This window comes from Acinonyx jubatus, chromosome D2 (assembly GCF_027475565.1).
Source record: "Acinonyx jubatus isolate Ajub_Pintada_27869175 chromosome D2, VMU_Ajub_asm_v1.0, whole genome shotgun sequence".
Classification (NCBI taxonomy): domain Eukaryota; kingdom Metazoa; phylum Chordata; class Mammalia; order Carnivora; family Felidae; genus Acinonyx; species Acinonyx jubatus.
Window position 1 is genome coordinate 52600417 of NC_069393.1, and position 15867 is coordinate 52616283.

A 15867-nucleotide genomic window follows, 5' to 3' on the forward strand; every position below is an offset into this window, starting at 1 on the left:
ATTATGTAACAGGTTCAAAAAAGATGTGGGCTTTCTTCTGAAATTTCAGACAGAGACACACTATATTTAAATAGTTTCCACAGCATTATTTCTTGGGGCTTTTGTTTTTGTTGTTTTTAACTCCGCCAAATTGTCTTGTATACAAAGATGCATAACTTAATTTATTGAAGCTGAATTTTCCATGGAAACTATCCAGTGCTCCCCCAATTCTCCCACTTTATCTGACAGTCTTTCTTCCTCCAGATAATGGCTGGCAGCAACCCACAGCATGGAGGTTATATGCTGCACTTTTGAAAAAGTCTTGAATGGAGCCATTGTTCCCCTGAGATGGTCTGCATGTTTCACTGAACAGAGAGCAGGGTGTAAAAAAGGCACCTTGTGTGCAACTGTTGGCGAGGTTGGGAAGTGAATTAAAATCTCCAGAAAGTCTGGGCAGTGCTGTTCAGAGGAGCAACGAACCCTCTGGAAGCACTGTTAGCTCAGACATTCCAATGCGGTGAGGCAGCCTCAGGGACATGGCTCCCTCCAGTCTCATTTAGAGAGGGAGCAAGGGGGCGAGCAAAGGACATTGATTTGGATGTGCTCTCTCTGCAAAGATTTGGGGAAGGTGCTCTTTTCCAAGGCATGGGATGATGTCGATTATCACACTTAGGTAACTTTCCTGTCCAATAGACCTAGGTTTGCTTTGGTTACTAACGGTGTGATGACTCATTTGGAGGATTCAATGTTAACTGCTTGTGCATCCACAAGTTTGTAGCAATGTAATTCCCATGTGCCTTTTTTTGTTTTAAAACAAGTCTTGGGGGGCTCCAGGTGACTGATAATGTTTGACATTACTAGATTCATTAAGTGAATTCTAAAACCATAATGGAAAACAGTATAATAAATAGATAGCCTACCTTGTTTATTGTCAGCGATGGTTCCTTTTTCCTGGCTCCTCCATTCACCTGTCCAGCATGGACTCAGGGATTGCAGGAAATGACCATTCCCTATTGCTCTAGTGCTGAAATCTCGAGCTCTTAATGAACAAAGAGTTTCCTCAGTGTCCTCTGCAGAGACCTTTCCAAAACCAGCTCTTAAGGGAGGCAGTCATGTTGATTTTCATTAAAATCCTAGTGGTGAGAAAACAGCAAAAACAGTTAAGGGTCAGGCTGGCAGATTCTTTATAGGCAGAATTCTTTGGTGTCCTCCTATGCATTCTTGCTCCAATTTCTCCTGTGCCCTGGAGGCTCAAAGGAGGGGAGGTCACTTTTAAGAGCAACCTGAGAGGGTCGAACTCTCTTGAGGAGGAGGAAAGTGTGTGGGAGGAGATGGTGACCTTCCAGGTAGAGGATCAGCCTGAACACTGGTACAGAGTTGGAGTGAAGAGACCTTACATTGGGTGGTCCATATAAAGCAGGTTGAGGTGGGTTCCTACAGTATGTGGAGTTAGTTTGGAAGGCAGTAGGGAGCCTCTGAAGGTTTCTGCATAGATTAAAGTTGTAGAAGAGGGAAAATAAAATGACTGTGGTAAGAGGGATGATTAGTCCAGGAAGAGAACAGATGAGAGGGGTTATGGGCCTCAGGAATTAGTCCAGATTGAATGTACCAGGTGTCAGACCTATGGAATTGGTCATTAGTCCATCAAAATTGGTAAAGACGAGGGGAAAAGGGCGGGGGAGGGGAATGATAATTTGATTTTTCTCCAGGTTCCTGGCTCTCTTGTCAAGTGGGTCTAATAACCACCCAGCACCCATGGAAGGATTTGTGCAGACCCTGCAGTTTCTGGCAGGGGTTGAACATCCGCATGTTCCCTTCAGCAATGACAGGGCACTGGATTTGGAGTCCACGGACCTGAATGGCCACTATTACCAGTAAAAGGAGTATTTCCAGAGCTTGGCACAGCGCCAGGCCCGGTATGGTGCTCAGTAAAACCTGTTAAATTAATGACTGAAGGGGTTCGACCCTTGGTGCTTCCATTTACCAGAGTAACCTGGGTCAAGCGACCTATCCGCCACGAGCCTCAGTTTCCAGAAGTGTCAAACAGGGCAGCTCCCCGGGGAGAAGGTGTGGGCTAAAGTTCCCGCGGCCTGGGATGCCCAGAGTTCCCGCCTCCCCACAGCCGGGCGGCCCGGCAGCGCTCTCGCCCGCCCCCGCCTGGGCCCCGGGCTGCCGCCAGCCCGCGGGGCCCGAGGCCGAGCGGGGGTCTCGCGGCGGGCCTCCCGGGAGGGGGTGGCGGCCGGGTCCGCCCCTCGCCCCCGCCTGCTCCGTGCGGCCCTTGCCGGGGGCGGGCCCCGCCTCAGGCCGCTCCCCCGGCCGCCCGGGGGCCCGCGGCGGCGCTCGCGGCCTCTCACCCGGGGCGGGCGAGTTCTGGGAAAGGCCGGCCCAGGGCGGGGGCCCCCGCTGCCGCCCGCGCCGCCGTGCCGTCCCGGCAGCGCGCAGAGCCCAGGGGCGCGGAGCGAGGGAGCGGCGCCCGCGGGGGCGCACACGCTAGAGCGCGGCGGGCGGGAGGGCGGGCGGCGCGCCCCGGGCTCTGCCTCCCGGGCACTTGCCTGTGGCTGTGGCGCGCCGCTGGCACCCGCTCCGCCGCTGACACACGGTAGCGGGGACACCCGACGCCGCTAGAGACAGGCGCGTCCCAGAGGGGACGCTGCACTTGGGGACTCGGTGCGGCGCGACTGGCCCGAAGAGCAGAGGTGAGGAGGCGACCGTGTGGCTCGGTTCCCGAGGTTGGCGCCGGGGAGAGGTGGGCGCTTTCTGTGCGACCCCCGCGGATCCGCGAGGGCGGCCGCGTAGGTCCGTACCTGGCGCGGGGGCCCGGGCCCCGCCCCCACCCGGGCGACCCGAGGCCGGGCTCCGAGGGCGCGCGGGCCACTCCGGCCCGAGGGCACCCTGAGCGCCGACTTCGCTGCCCTCACACGTTTGCCTCGGTCTCCGCCGCGTTTTCTGTATGCTTGTGGAGGCGGCCAGCCCAAGGAGGGAAAACATAAGTTCTCTTTGAGGCGGCACCTAGCAACAGGATTTCAAGGAAGGTGCCCACGAGATAGTTCCTGGAGAGACTGAGCTACATCAAGTCCTAGAAAATCCCATGTTGGACCTGGGCTCACTTTAACTGGTAACTGGGATGGCCACGTCTTTTAAAATGTTCTCTAGTGCTGCGATAATGAGTAACATAGAGCCAGAAGCCCGCCGTTGTGGCTAATAACAAATGCGCAGTATAAATTGTATGGTTTTTTTTTTTTTTTAATCCTTGCCTGGTGTTTAATCCATGAGACAGTGGGTTCAACCGACTCAACCAATTGTTCCGTGTAAGAAAGATTCATCGTTTAAAGATTTATCAGCATCATTTTCACTAGCTCCCTGAAGAGATGTTACGGGAGATTCACTTCATCGGAAAGTTTTATTTGCATGCTGTTCATAATTGTAGTTGCATTTATGCAGAATTTACTGGTAGATCTTTTAGATCCTTGCAAGATTAGGCACTTTTCCTTGTGTTTCTTGTCGGCACCCCTGGTAGAATAGGGTGGGGCCTCGACCGCAGAATGGCCACAGGGGAGGCCAAGAATGCTGGACCCACTAGGGAGAATTTTTGAAAACCTTTCTTGGGTGGTTGGTGAAGGTGACCCCATAGATACTGTCCCACAGTGTGTCCCTGCGGGAGAAGGGGAGTTGAACTATCTCTGGATGATGTATGCAGTCATGTCTTCACGAATACTTTCTGAAGAATGCCTGATGATGCTGTCAGCTAGAATGTCCTTTCCTCTTCCCAAATGCCCTTCCTGCCCCTTTTCACCATTCTAAATCCTAACCATCCTTCAGACTGAGTTTTGTTGCTGCGTGAGGCCATCCCAGGTAACCCCAGCCAACCCCAGCCCTAAATAGTCAACCTGCCGCTGCTGGGATTCCTGCAGCATTTTACCTTCCCGACCTTTCTTTTCTTCCAGAGTTATTTATGTGCACGTCTCATTTTTCCTACTGAAGGCATTAATGGTGGCTTTCTTAGCACAGTGCTTGCGACTAGAAGGCCCTGTGAAATAATTGTGGGCTGCTATTAAATGTTAAGACTTTTGTTCTTTGATTCAAATCTTTACTTTGGAGAAGATAGTATAAATGAAAGGATATATTGAAAAACATAATATTTACCATTTATGTGTCCTCCATTTACAGGCCGACAGAGGAAATTTTCTTTATACCTAGGAGCCATGCATAGTAATTATCTTTGGTCCATGCCTTGGGACCAAGTAAGAGGTGAGACTGAGCTGTAGGGACGTTCTTCCAGTCCTTCTAGTAACATAAGCTCCTTGGATGTGCTCCAAGGTTGACCTGTGTCATTAAAAATTCCATGCTCAAGTGGGTTGTGGTGAAGCTAGATTCCAGTGAAGGTGGTTGGTTTTCTTTTTTATTTGCAACTGTTCTTAGTCACAGTCTCTTCTGGGTTTTTGTTGTGTACTTAGAAAAAAAATGAATTTAATGTGCAATTTGTTACTTACAAATTTCTAAATGAATAAAGGATAATTGGAAAGAATTGTGCATGATGTTTTTTTTAGAGCAGAGAGCAGGGAATGTTTCTCATGCTTGGGCAGGAGGAGATATTTGCACAGAGCGAGCCCGCTCTGCGTGTGTGTGTGTTGGCAGTCCCCAACTGCCACACACCTGGCTGGCAGGCAGCCTACAGAGGACAACAGCTGCTTCAGCCCAGACTCCTCTCTCTCTCGCTGGGCTACCTCTGCTGGGGGTGGGTGGGAGGAGAGGGGGATTCCTGGGGAACACAACAATTAAGAGCTTCTGGATTTAGAAGGAAACATAGGGAAGCTGTTAGAGAAAGTAATAGCGGCTTGTTTGATCAAGTTGCTTTCCTGCTCACATTTGGTTGACATCTTGGCATTGAGCAAGTGGAAATTTGGTTGGAGAGAGGGAAGGCAGGTGATAGGGAGCATGGCACTGTGGTAGAAGGCCTGGGAGGTATGATGGGGCTTAGAGAAGCATGTGGACCAGTTATGTGGGATCCCCAAAAAGGGAGTTGGAGATGGAGAAGTGGGGAGGGTAAAGATGATGTCAAAGATGTACTTTGCCATGGGCCAAGCACAAGGCCTAGAAAGGAAGAGAAGACTCTCTTCAGCATCATGTGGTCTTCTCTGCTCTCAGGGTGCAGGACTCAGGCTTACGTTTACTAAAGCTATATTTCATCTGTGTTATGGCTTAAATAGGTTTTCAAGCGGGCCAGGTTGGATCCTAGCCCTCTATAGCCACATATGGCTCTTGGCTTTAAATTCAGATTAGTTAGAATTAAATGAAATTAATGAGCCACATTTCAACAGCTCAGTACTTACACGTGGCTAGTTGCTGCTCTATCAGACAATTAAGATACAGGACATTTCCATTGTTTCAGAAATCCTGTCCTGGAATATTGTTCTAAAGGGTTCATGCCTGTTCATCGCCAAGGTATTGATTTCTGAACCAAATTTAGTCATAAATTAAAATGTTCCTGTTTATAATGCTCTAGCAAATCTATTTAGATGCAAATCATGGTAGCAGTTGTTGTTGGTAACACTTTTGCAGAGCTCACGGCATTCCAGGTAGTGTTCTAAGTACTCTACATCTATTAACTCATTTCATTCGAACTTTAGGCAGCAAGTGCCAGAGACGTGTTATCCCTTACCTGCAATTCTAAAATCAAAACAAGCTCTGAAAACTGGTTTTCATAAGTTTGGCTACAAAATTTGGTCTGACTTGACATGAGGTAGTCTTTATTTTTCTCACCTGGTGAGAACTGTTCATACATTCTTATTTCAGAAAGAATGGACATGTTTGCTGTGGATCCTACCAACAGTGTTATGTAATATATGGCACACGGTACTGTCTTACCATTATGAAAGCCAAAAATCTTCTGATTTGGATAAAGGAGTATGGACCTCCATTATCACGTGCATCTTAAAGATGGGGAAACCCGGGACCTAAAAGGTTAAGTAACTTTCATGGGTCATAGCAAGAAAGTGCCATAGCCAGGAGGCAGTCAGAGCAGGCTGGCTTCAGAGTCCATTCCCTTGACCACTGTGCTATTCTGCATCAGCCTCTGGTCTCGTCACTCAAAACAAACAAATGGCCACTTTTTTTGGCTGGGTGAAGCCAGATAGCTATAACTCAGCTGATTAGAAAGTTTCAGGTAGGGCTGTGGCTAAATAGTTTAGCAGTTGAGGTTGAGATGCTATGAATGGTTAGTTAAACCACGTGTGCTTAGCAGTTGTTTGCCTTTCCCCTTTCCACCTTGTGCCCATCATAGTTGATTTTGAGCCATTCACCATGTAGGAACTGATAGAAAATTTGAGCCATTCACCGTGTAAGAACTGATAGAAAAAGAGGCCATTCATTGTGGTATTGGTAAAATTACTGGGCCCTTGTTGAAACCAGTGGCACGTGGCAGGTTATATACTCATAACTGTTATGGGGTAGAAGGCAGGGGGGATGGTTTGGTCCTGGTGTATACTGACTGGTGGGGCCACTCTGGTGGCCTACAGGGGTTCTGAGACTTCCTGGTATGCTTTCAGAGGATCTGGATCCGTGTGACTCAGTTGGAAGTCTCTTCACAGGAGACTGTGAGTTCCTATCTTCCTTTTGGAGGTTGACTAGAACTGCAGACCTGGCCCAGGGTCGGCAATGGGCTTTTCACTTTCCCTCCCCAAGTGGTGGCAAGACTAAGTGGTCCCTTCCTGGGTATACTTGAAGAAATTCTTAATTAATCCCAAGGTTTCTCCTTTGAGTATAGTAAAATGTTCTGAGTGCTTCACTATTTGTGTGGATCTTTTAGTATGGGCTCTGCAGGACCCCTGTCTGTCTGTATCCAGGGAGCATTTTGCCTTTTATGGCACAGTCTCTGAGGCCCCTGATTGTCATGGTGCAACCCTTTTCCCCTCCCCCTAAGTTATAATAGCTTAAGGTGTAGGGAAAAGGTATTCTATTGGTGAAATACAAGGACGCTAGAATCAAACTTACCTGGTTTACATAGGCTTTACCACCTACTAGCTGTACAACCTTAGACAAGAAATTATCCTTTCTGTAGGGTAGTAATTGTACAGGGTTGAGTAAGATCTTAAAGCACTTAAAGCACTTTGCATAGTGCCAGGTACATAGTGCTCAAAAAGTTAGCTACTAATATTATTGTTCTTGCCCTCTGGGTCTACCTTAGCCTTGCCAGTGTGCAGTTTTAGACTTTGGAGAGGCATGTGTCGTAGGATGAATAATTCCAATAGTCGCCTAAAGGTGTCCAAGTCTTAATCCCCAGAACCTATAAATATGTTACTTTACACGACAAAAGGGACTGAGCAGATGCAATTAAAGATTTTAAGATGAGGAAATTATCTGGGTGGGCCTAGTCTGATCAAGAGGGTCCTTATAAAAGGGAGGCAAGAGGATCAGAGTCTCTAGTAGGAGGTAGAGGTTATGAGCCAAGGAATGCAGGCCTCTTAGAAGCTGGAAAAGGCAAGAAAATGGATTCTTCCCTAGAGCCTCCAGAAGGAATGCAGCCCTACCAACCCATTTTAGACTTCTGACCTTCAAAACTGTAAGATAACAAATTTGTGTTGTTAAAGCCACAGAAACTGTGGCAATTTATCACAGCAACAATAAGAAACTAATTTGGCATGGAAGAGAAACCAGAAAGTGGTTGGGTGCAGAAACAAAAGCTCTCCTAGTAAGGGAACGGTAACAGCCAGTACCTAGTGCAAACCTTGCTGGGTACTGTTCTGAGTACTTTACGTGTATTAACCTGTCATCCTCACAGCCGCCTTCTGAGATAGGTGGTTTTGTGTTCTGCAGATCAGAGACGAGGAAACTGAGGCACCGAGAGGTTCAGTAACTTTCCCGAGGTTACATAGTTAGTAGTGGCAGAGCTAGAGTGTGATGCCAAGCAGTCTGACGCTCTTAAGTGTTACCCGCACTACTCCCTGAAGCAGGCATTTCTGTCTGCTTAGTCTGACAGTATCAGCCCCTGAATAGTATGTTACTGTATGGAAGGAAAAGATGGTATTTGAATCAGTGAGAAGGAGGGCAGTGTAGTCCCCCCATTGCCCCAAAAGCCTGGTGCTGAAGTGCTCGGTGAGTTTTTGCCATTCCCGTCTCATAGCCGGAGGACGCCGACTCTGGGAGCAGTTCTTGTGCAGGCCTCCCTCTCGTTCCCACCTCTGTTCTTACAGCAGCCTCGCTCACTCACCACAGACCGCTGGCCCAGGAGTCCTGTTGGCTCTGCTTCCCACCTCTGCCTGTTTATTGGATTTGCCTCATTCCTGACTCTCTGCTCCAACCCTGAATTCCACCTTCTTCTGGCCCCTCAAATGCTCAAACTTGAGATGGTTAGTGTCAGGGGATAGTGAGGTACCACTGTGACTCTTGGGGCCAGGGGGAGGGTTATTTTTGCCTTTTTCCTTTGGTTTAGCTGGCTATTGTTGGTTTTCTAGCTGTGCTGCTTTTGTCTCTCAAGCACATAATTCAGAGTGGTATTGGTTGAAACCAGTGGTTTTCAAACTATGTTCCAGGAGTGTTTGGGGCCTCCGCCAGGTGAAGGATATGGTAGGAGAAGACCTCAGCCCTTCACCCTGCTTCTGCCCTGCAGCCTTGCTCTTATTAATTTTATTTATATATTGAAGTTCTGCTTTAGATTTGTCCTGGAAGGGCAGTTCTATTGCTAGAGAGGCAGAGAAGTTTGAGAGGAACCAACCTGCATGTTAAGGCACTCTGAAGAAGACCTTTAGCCCAGAGACTTGGATGTGCAAGATATATAACTCTATTTTCTCTAATTGCATTTTACAAATTTGGGATTTGGATACATGTTGCTTAGATCTGTTTACATCCCAACTCTACTACTTATATACAATCTGCATAACCTTCGTCTATTGGGACCTAAACTTCCTCATGTATGTAATGGGAGGGGCAATAGAATCTACATAATAAATGAGATGATTCATGTAAAGGGCTTAGAACAGTGCCCGATTCACAATAAAAATTCAACAAACACTAGCTCTCAGGATCATTTTTAAGTCTCCCAATGACACAATAGAAGAAGAAGCTAGCCTTGTGTCTTCACAGGGTTCTGCTCTCCTACGGGGCTGCAGCTGGAGGTCTGCTGTTCCTCCTCTCTCTGCCTGGTTACCACTGAGCTTTCCATTGTCCCTGACCGCAGGTGACTTCAGGTGCAGTAACTTGAGGCTGCCTCTACAGCAGCCTCGCCTCCTCAAGGTCTCTGAGGCCTCACTGCCCTCTGCCAGGAAGCAGGGTCTCTGCTACTTTTAGGATTTGCAAGACATTTCTTCTTTCCTCCCTTGCCTGCCAGATGTAAGGGCTGGGATGAGAGGAGCAAAATGAAACTCCAGTCTCCTCCCTTTTTCTTCTCCAAGGCATTTGGTCCATAATACAGACTGAACACTGTTGAATCCTTTCCTCTCTACCCTTAGGACTTAACAAAATGTAAACATAAACGGGGTGGCTGAGCTTGACAGGGTTATTGGTCACACAGTGCTGGTCAGTGCCATTATCTACTTAGTGGTGGCATTGCTGCACACTCTGTGGCGTGATCTGCTCTGGTGGCCCCAAGAAAATGTGATCCATTTATAAAAGTACTGGTAAGTCTCCCTTAAGAGGGGCTGATTATGAGTCCTTATAAGTCCAGAGATACAACAAAACGCAATGATCATTTATATGTTTTTAATGCCTTATAAGAACAACTGCATTATAATAATAAAACAGTAGGGCTGCAATATTCAGAATTAAGGAAGAGGCAGAAGCAAGAAGAGACTCTGTTTTGATGACTTCATTTTAGGTTTAAACTATATAATATCACTGACTATGGAAAATCCAGGGAATGGAAAAAAATCACTGGGAAAAACACATGTGACTGAGTATATACTATACACATCTGGGATTAAAATATCATATAACAGAGTTTAATTTGGATATCACTGGATTTGGTTCAAGTTACTGTCATTTCTAAAGAAGTTTCAATTCATTTGTTATTATTAATAACAGGAACTCAGATTTCATTGATGAACATATTTTCACCTATGGTTTGTCTGCCTGGGAGAATTGAAGCCCTCTTTGGCAGTCTGGTTTGTCAATTTCAGAGAGGTGGTTAAAATTCACCGAAGTTAAAAACTTTTGGCATGAAATGTGTTCCTCCCCCCACCCCTCCCCGCCCCAAGGCAGAATGAATTTGGATGATAGGGCAAAGCACAAACCTCAGTCTGTCTGCAGTTTTGTTAACTGCTGGGGTCTAAGCAGATTCAGATTCACTTCTTTGCCACTCAGCAGGCTCAATAGTCCCTAACTCAGCCTGGTTTACTGTGTTTGAGGTTTTTCTTTCATCGTGCCTCCGGCATGGTTTTACAATTCATAGTGGGAGGGATTGGTAAAGCTCCAGGCGGTTGTGAAAGAAATATGCTCAATTATTATTTGAACCTAACAGAGGAAGGTAAGAATTTCTTGAGCTAATATACACAGAAGCTAAAGAAATTTACAAAAAGAACTCCAAAAAAGTGACCATCATCCACTATGCAACATAGCAGTCAGACGGCCTTGCAGGTTCTCCCATGACCACCCCCTTGCTGACTGAGAATGGGCGGGGCCTCACCAATGCCAAGTCATGGGATGGCTGACAACAGGTGAAGTGTGTTCCCAACTCAGGCAGGCAAGCCCAGATCAAATTAGTTACAGAGGATAAGAGTGTGCTTATTTCTAGCCACACCGTATAGTTCTAATGAATTATCACTATCTTAGCACAGATCTAAAATATGTCACCTATTTAGGATATACTAATTAAAAAAAAAAAGAATCTTTAATCCAAACAATTTTAACAACTACAATTCTTTTACTTATTATTTTTAAAAATTTTTAATTGTTAATGCAGACGTTATATACCCATTTATGACTTGTTTATTACTTTTTTATTATGTGCTATGTCATCCAACAGTGAAAATTGAGGGCTAGAAAGGAGGGGTCCAATTGTCTCCCTCTTACTTTTAAAGTTGAAAGAACTGATCTCCTTGAGAGACTCAAGGATTTGATCAAAGCCACCTAGCTGGGGAGTGGCAAAACTGAGACCTTTGTTTCAAACAGAATTAAGACCATACTGTAGATATGTAATACTCAATTTTGAATCCTGGGTTCTTTGCCTAACAGTCCATCATTAAGATGTTTGCACATTAGAGGCGGCTGGGTGGCTTAGTCAGTTGAGAATCTGACCCTTGATTTCGGCTCAGGTCATTTCTCATGGCTTCATGAGTTCAAGTCCTACATCAGGCTCAGAGGTGACAGCATGGAACCTGCTTGGGATTCTCTCCCTCTCTCTGTCTGTCTCTCTCTGCCCCTCCCCTTCTCACACTTTATCTGTCTCTCTCAAAATAAACAAATAAAATTAACAACAACAACAACAACAAAAGATGTTTCCACATCATTTGGTGTTTCCAAACTTTGATTTCAGTGGTTGGGTCTCATTCTATCATGTGGTCCCATGGAGGGCTTATCCATTCCCCTACTGCTGGAAATTTCGCTGTTTGATCCCTGATTTTTTTTCTATTTAAATACCTCTCCATTGCCTAGATCTCTCATTCTGTCTTTAGCACAGAGTCCCTGGAAGTGGAAATACCACAAATCAAAGTGTAGAATTTTCTTAGAGACCCCTGATACGTACTGCCAAAATGCTCTCCAAAAACGTTGTACCAATTTGTGCTTCTACTTCTGATATACTAGAGTTGTCTTTCCAGTGGATGTCAGTGAAAGATACTAGACTTGGTGTTTCATAGTTTGTGCATTTCTTTGCTTACTAGAAATAAATATACATATTGATAAATATATAACACATCATTGTGCTTTTTTGGTTGTTTAATTGTCATTTTTGTCCATTTATCTTTTTTTAACTTGAGACTTCTTCATGAATTAAGAATATAACATTCCTGCATCCTATATTTTTGTAAGTATTTTCCTGTCTTTGTCACTTGCTGCTGTTTCTCTCAACTAGCATTTTTCTTTTTTTTTTTAATTTTTTAAATGTTTATTTTATTTTTGAGAGAGAGAGAGACAGAGTGTGAGTGGGGGAGGGTCAGAGAGAGAGGGAGACACAGAATCCGAAGCAGGCTTCAGGCTCCAAGCTGTCAGCACAGAGCCTGACGCGGGGCTCAAAGTTAGCATTTTTTGATTGCAAAAGTATATGTTTATTTTGGGAAATAGAAGTATGATGAAGAAAAAGTTCAAAAATCAACCACAATTCTATTGTCTAGAGTAATTACTAACATTTGGTTCATGGCTTTCTAGGGTTTTTTTTCCTGTTTTTTTTTTTTTCCCAAATTGAGATCATGTTTTCATGTTTTATAAGTTTTCACCTAACTTTGTTAAGCATAATTAAGCAGATTATGTTTACCCCTACTATGGGTTACTATATATATTAATGAAATATCATATTTTTGAAATGTTTAGCATGTTTTTTAACATATAGAAAATTTTAATTTCCATATGACCAGGCAGATCTAGTCCTTCCTGATAATTACTTCCATGGCCTTTAAATTTGTAGTCTTTATCTATTTTCTATGATTATATTTTTTAGCTTTTCAGGCTTTAAAAAAAATTTTTTTTAGTGTTTATTTATTTTTGAAGGAAAGAGAGACAGAGTGTGAGCAGGGGAGGGGCAGAAGAGAAGGAGACACAGAATCCGAAGCAGGCTCCAGGCTCTGAGTTGTCAGCACAGAGCCTGATTCGGGCTGAACCCATGAGCTGTGAGATCATGACCTGAGTGGAAGTCAGAGCTTAAGTGACTGAGCCACCCAGGTGCCCCTAGCTTTTCAGGGGCATTTTACATTCAAATTTTCATTTGGAATAAGTTTTTTTTGTACATATTATTAGCTGAAGATCTAACCTGTTTTCTAAATACTTAATTTTCCTTAATAATATATTTATTCCTCATATATATTTATATTCCTTATATAATTTCCCTGAATAATACATACATTGGATAATCCTAGGCAACTTCTAATCTCATTTTATATATTCTAAAGTTAGTTTCAGGCATAAGATAATCTATCTTCAAATGCTTGAGTACCTCACTGTTTTATTTATGTTAGCCTTATAATATATATTAGTATCGCATAAAGAAAGTTTTCTCTCATTATAGCTATTCAAATTTTCTTTATTATTACTATTTTTTGCTTTTTATGGCAAATCAAATTTTGAGACATTTTGTCAAATCTCAAAAATCCACTGAGATTCTGACTGGGATTGAAATAAATCTATATATTAATTCAAGAAGAATGAATGTCTTTATAGTAATTAGTCTTTACATTCTGGTATGTTTATTTTTCTTTTCTAAAAAAAATTTATCACTGAAGTATAATTTATATACAATGTTATATTAGTTTTAATTGTGCAATATATTGATTTGACAATTCTGTACATTACTCAATGCTCATTACAATGTGTCATCACCATCTGTCACCATAAACGTTATTACAGTATTATTGACTATCTTCCCTATGCTGTAGTTTTCATCCCTAAGACTTGTTTATTGTGTATCAGGAGGTTTATACTTTTTAATCACCTTTATCTAATTCACCCATCTGTCCCCCCACCTCCAGTTTGTTGTCTGTATTTAAGGGTCTGTTTGTTTGTTTATTTGTTTTGTTTTTTAGATTCCATGTACAAGTGAAATCATATAGTACTTGTCTCTCTGTCTGACTTATCTAACTTAGCATAAGGCCCTCTAGGTCCATCCATGTTGGATGACCATGTTTCATTCTTCTTTATGGCTGAGTAATATTCCATTGTATACATATACCACATCTTCTTTATCCTTTCAGTATGTTTCTTAATTTACTCGTTTACTCAAATGTCTCTCAGTTAAGTTTTGTAGTAACCTTCATATTATATTTCTCTTATTTTTAAAAAATGTTTTTTATTTAATCATCTTAATCTTTTAGCTGATTCTCTTGAGCTTTCTAGGTGGAGAATTGTATTATCCACGAGTAATGATTATTTCTCTTGTGAATCAGAAATTCCAGAGTATTATTAACTAAGAATAAGGATCATAGACCTTTTAATTTAATTCCGATTTTAATGGAAACGCTTTTCATATTCACTAAGAAATATAACATTGTCTTTTGTTTTTAAAAAGCTTAAATCACTTTGAGAAAGTAATTTTGTAGTCACATATTTTAAAAAAGAAATAAAAGGAAGTTGCATTATGTCACATGCCAAAAGGGTAATCTTTGAGGTGATTTAATGCTTTTTTCACATTTGACCTACTGCTGTTACCTTACATTAACAAATACCATTAAACCATGCTTGCAGTCTTGTTGTGGCAATTTATTATCATTGTATTAATGAATTATGTCTCTAAGATAGAGGTTAATCTAGAACCCATTTGGATTGTACTTTGGAATTCTTTTTAGCTAGATTTTAGCCATGGTCATCAAAGGCTGCTGTTAAAATTAGCTGCTGCTCCTGTGTATGCATAGACTGGATTCCAGGAGACCACCCTGTGCTTTCCTGAGAGTGACAGGGGCAGCCTCCAATATGGTGAGGAGCTAGAGATGCTGTTTGTGTGGCAAAGTAAGTAGGATAAAGTGCATATCAGAGATGGGTTAACTGGGGCTCTTCCTGTGTTGTGAAAATGTGATCAATGCTCTTTTTTTTTTTTTTTTTTTTAAATACTGGGGACACTTATGCTTCTTTGTGTCTCTCATAAGATAGGCAGAATGGGAACTCTGCCATTAGAGGGTTAGGCACCATCCCTGAGGATACCAGACACCAAAGACAGATCTTTTCTGGAGCAATGGGATGTTAAAGCAACACTGAGGCAAACCCAAAGGACAAGCTTGGGCTGCATCATTGCCTAAGAATCTAGTAGTTGTCAATTTCGGTGTCAAGGCTTAATTTAGCTGAAAGGTTAAAAAAAAAAAAAAAGTGTTCCTAAGGCACATGAAGAGAAAGAAAGAAGGCAGTTACAAAACTTAAAATTACTAAATGGTGAATACTGTTAAGTGTGTATTTCACAGCTTTAGGATTGAGACACTGACCCCGAAATGTTGCTACTGTGTTGGTGTCTTTGTGGAGAAGTAGGGGAGAGTCTGAGCCTCAGATGTAGGGGGTGGTTGGTTGTCTCTTCTCACTCTTGCTACTTACATGTCACCCTTCATTGCCTGCCTCCTCATTCTTTTCTACAGTTTTGTTTTTTCCCAAACTTCTTTTCTCATCCATTCATCACTCATATACACAGAGGTCACGTTGAGTCACTCCAGTGTGTCAGCAACTGTGCTTGCCGATGGGATGAGCAATACCCCCAAAGCTGCTGCCTAACCTGGGCTTACCTGAGCCAGGTGATAATGCGGGTGAGAACCTGACAGTTTCTGTGATTTGTGAAACAAGAAGTTACTAACTCTCTCCCTTTCTCTATAGCTCGGACATTTATTTATGTATGGAAGGGTAGTGTGAACTTTATGAGTGAGGAATCATTTATGAGCCATAAAATATGACAAGATTTTGTTAAAGGGGCTTGGTTAAAACTGTGGCTTGACTCATGGGAAAGATGCTTCTTGGGCTGCTACTTGGTGTTTCCTTGAGCAAATCATTTTCACCCTCATTTCTTCCCTTTGGAAGACATTTTTTTTTTTCAACTTGAAGGATTCTGGAAGCAAGGGCTGCTAAGCCTAGAGAACGTGGCACATTCCAAGGAACAGACTAGAAATGCACAAGAAGAGGTCACCTTGTGACTGGCTCTATTCAGTGTGGAGGCTCAGGGGAAAACTTGAGAGCATGCTCAGGATGCTGGTTGCTGTTGTATTGAGGAAGGCATTCCGGTCCTTCTGGAGTAACTAGTTTACATAAATGCTCGGCTATTGATTTACTGCTTTATTACAC

The 15867-nt window shown here is 43.4% G+C and overlaps 1 protein-coding gene and 1 long non-coding RNA gene across 6 annotated transcripts in view; one reads left to right on the forward strand and one right to left on the reverse strand.

Moving 5' to 3' along the window:
- LOC128312697 (uncharacterized) overlaps positions 1–1108 on the reverse strand; it is an 86091-nt gene extending 84983 nt beyond the window's left edge. The window contains exon 1 of the long non-coding RNA XR_008292340.1: positions 900–1108. This is a non-coding gene — a long non-coding RNA (uncharacterized LOC128312697). The remainder of the gene's footprint in view (positions 1–899) is intronic.
- Positions 1109–2536: 1428 nt separating this feature from the next.
- The window catches only part of PLCE1 (phospholipase C epsilon 1), a 319271-nt gene continuing 305940 nt past the window's right edge, over positions 2537–15867 (forward strand). For 4 of the 5 annotated variants that reach the window (XR_008292338.1, XM_053207694.1, XM_053207698.1 and 1 more), the window contains exon 1: positions 2537–2675. The gene's annotated coding sequence lies outside the window, so the exon portion shown is untranslated. The remainder of the gene's footprint in view (positions 2676–15867) is intronic. The other variant, XM_053207696.1, reaches the window with a different exon arrangement.